This window comes from Ascidia mentula, assembly GCF_947561715.1.
Source record: "Ascidia mentula chromosome 2 unlocalized genomic scaffold, kaAscMent1.1 SUPER_2_unloc_54, whole genome shotgun sequence".
Lineage (NCBI taxonomy): Eukaryota > Metazoa > Chordata > Ascidiacea > Phlebobranchia > Ascidiidae > Ascidia > Ascidia mentula.
Genome location: NW_028113703.1, coordinates 7,501 through 10,000, shown reverse-complemented (window position 1 = coordinate 10,000; position 2,500 = coordinate 7,501). Strand labels below are relative to the sequence as shown.

General features: G+C 60.9%; 3 non-coding genes across 3 annotated transcripts in view; all 3 read left to right on the top strand.

Annotated features, from left to right (window-relative positions):
• The window catches only part of LOC145916453 (small subunit ribosomal RNA), a 1,824-nt gene extending 900 nt beyond the window's left edge, over nucleotides 1-924 (top strand). The window contains exon 1 of the ribosomal RNA XR_014404677.1: nucleotides 1-924. This exon is cut by the window's left edge and continues 900 nt beyond it. This is a non-coding gene — a ribosomal RNA (small subunit ribosomal RNA).
• Nucleotides 925-1,183: 259 nt separating this feature from the next.
• Nucleotides 1,184-1,337, top strand: LOC145916450 (5.8S ribosomal RNA). Its single transcript, XR_014404674.1, has one exon. It is a non-coding gene; the product is annotated as a 5.8S ribosomal RNA (ribosomal RNA).
• A 244-nt stretch (nucleotides 1,338-1,581) lies between these two features.
• The window catches only part of LOC145916448 (large subunit ribosomal RNA), a 3,687-nt gene continuing 2,768 nt past the window's right edge, over nucleotides 1,582-2,500 (top strand). Inside the window, exon 1 of the ribosomal RNA XR_014404673.1 lies at nucleotides 1,582-2,500. This exon is cut by the window's right edge and continues 2,768 nt beyond it. This is a non-coding gene — a ribosomal RNA (large subunit ribosomal RNA).

The window sequence follows — 2,500 nt, the reverse complement described above, 5'->3', positions numbered from 1 at the left end:
ATTCGTACTGTGCCGTTAGAGGTGAAATTCTTGGATCGGCGCAAGACGAACGACTGCGAAAGCATTTGCCAAGAATGTTTTCTTTAATCAAGAGCGAAAGTCAGAGGTTCGAAGACGATCAGATACCGTCCTAGTTCTGACTATAAACGATGCCAACCAGCGATCGGGGGGCGTTACTTTGACGACCCCTCCGGCAGCTTGCGGGAAACCAAAGTCTTTGGGTTCCGGGGGAAGTATGGTTGCAAAGCTGAAACTTAAAGGAATTGACGGAAGGGCACCACCAGGCGTGGAGCCTGCGGCTTAATTTGACTCAACACGGGGAATCTCACCCGGCCCGGACACAGTGAGGATTGACAGATTGAGAGCTCTTTCTTGATTCTGTGGGTGGTGGTGCATGGCCGTTCTTAGTTGGTGGAGCGATTTGTCTGGTTAATTCCGATAACGAACGAGACTCTGGCTTGCTAACTAGTTACGCGACCCTATCGGTCGGCGTTGAACTTCTTAGAGGGACTAGTGGCGCTTAGCCACACGAGATTGAGCAATAACAGGTCTGTGATGCCCTTAGATGTTCGGGGCCGCACGCGCGCTACACTGACCGGATCAGCGTGTCGCCGCCTAGGCCGGAAGGTCCGGGTAACCCGCTGAACCCCGGTCGTGCTAGGGATAGGGAATTGCAATTGTTTCCCTTGAACGAGGAATGCCCAGTAAGCGCGAGTCATCAGCTCGCGTTGATTACGTCCCTGCCCTTTGTACACACCGCCCGTCGCTACTACCGATTGAATGGTTTAGTGAGGTCCTCCGATTGGACCTGGCGCGTTCGGCAACGGCCGCGCCGGCGTCCGAGAAGACGATCTAACTTGATCATTTAGAGGAAGTAAAAGTCGTAACAAGGTTTCCGTAGGTGAACCTGCGGAAGGATCATTACCGGCCGATCGCCGATCGAGTGGTCGTGCGTTCGACAGGTGGAGAAGGCTCCGTATCTTGGCGGCCGCGCACGCCCTTCGTCGCTGTTGAGGCGCACGCGATTGCACTTCGGTCACCCTGTTTCGTTCTGCGCCGAGTGCCGTGGCCATGTGCCAGGCTGGCTTCATGCGTCGCCTACGGCTGGCGACCGCTCGGCCACCGCTTTTTCGACTGTGCAATCCGGCTGGGTCGCGCTTGTCCAACTGACGAAGTCACGGAGGGCTCTTGGCGGTGGATCACTCGGCTCGCGAGTCGATGAAGGACGCAGCTAGCTGCGTGAATTAATGTGAATTGCAGGACACATTGAGCATCGACGTTCTGAACGCAAATTGCGGCACCGGGTCAATCCCGGCGCCACGCCCGCCTCAGGGTCGCGTTGTAACGTTCCCGCGCGGCGACGCGTCGGGCCGGTGCGGTGTCGGCCGTTGCCACGGTCGTCCCGCCCAGGACAGCACGAACGCAGTGTCAGCGCGCGAAACCGAACGCGGCGTGCGTCTCGTTACGAGTCGGCCTCGAAGAGGATCCCGGCCCGGAGCAGCACGGCTCGCGTTCGGGCGCGGCGCTCGCACGAGCTTCGGTGGCGCGCGCGTGTCTCTCGCAAACGAGGCACTGGATTATCGGCCTGAGGTCGGACGAGGCTACCCGCTGAATTTAAGCATATTACTAAGCGGAGGAAAAGAAACTAACGAGGATTCCCCCAGTAACGGCGAGTGAAGTGGGAAGTGCCCATCGCCGAATCCGCGCGCCTCTGCGGCGCGTGGAATTGTGGCGTAAGGAATTCGCTGCGCGTACGTCGTTCGCCGCCCGCGTCCTTCTGATCGAGGCCTCGTCCCGGTGCGGGTGTCAGGCCCATGGTGGCGGCGAGGGCGCGCGCTCTGCGTCTTCCCAGAGTCGGGTTGTTTGGGAATGCAGCCCAAAGCGGGTGGTAAACTCCATCTAAGGCTAAATACTGTCGCGAGACCGATAGCGAACAAGTACCGTGAGGGAAAGTTGAAAAGCACTTTGAAGAGAGAGTTAAAGAGTACGTGAAACCGTCGAGAGGCAAACGGGAGGGCCTGTCGAGTCGCGCGACGCTTTCAGCTGAAGCCGAGCGGAGCGTGTGGGCGTGCGGAGCCTTGCGGCCCGTCGTTCGCGCTGTCCTCCGAGCAGCTCCAGCGCACTAGCGCCGTGCGAAGGCCGCGACCGTCTGGGAGGCGGCGAGAAGGCCGCGCGCAAGGTAGCCCGCCCCCGGGTGGGTGTTATAGGCGCGCGGACACGTCGGCCCGTCGCCCGGGCGAGGAGGGATCGCCGCGTCTGCCCTTCGTGGGCCGGGCGTCCCGTCCGAGCCGGTGCGTCGCCGGTTGGGGACTGTGCTCAGTGCCCAGTTGCGGCGTGTCGGTTGCGGGTGGGCAGCGCCGCGCGAGACGCACGGGGTCCGCGGCTAACGTCAGCCACCTTCCCGACCCGTCTTGAAACACGGACCAAGGAGTCTAACGTGCGCGCGAGCCACGGGGCAGTGCGAAACCCATGGGCGCAGTGAAAGTGAATGTCGGCGCGG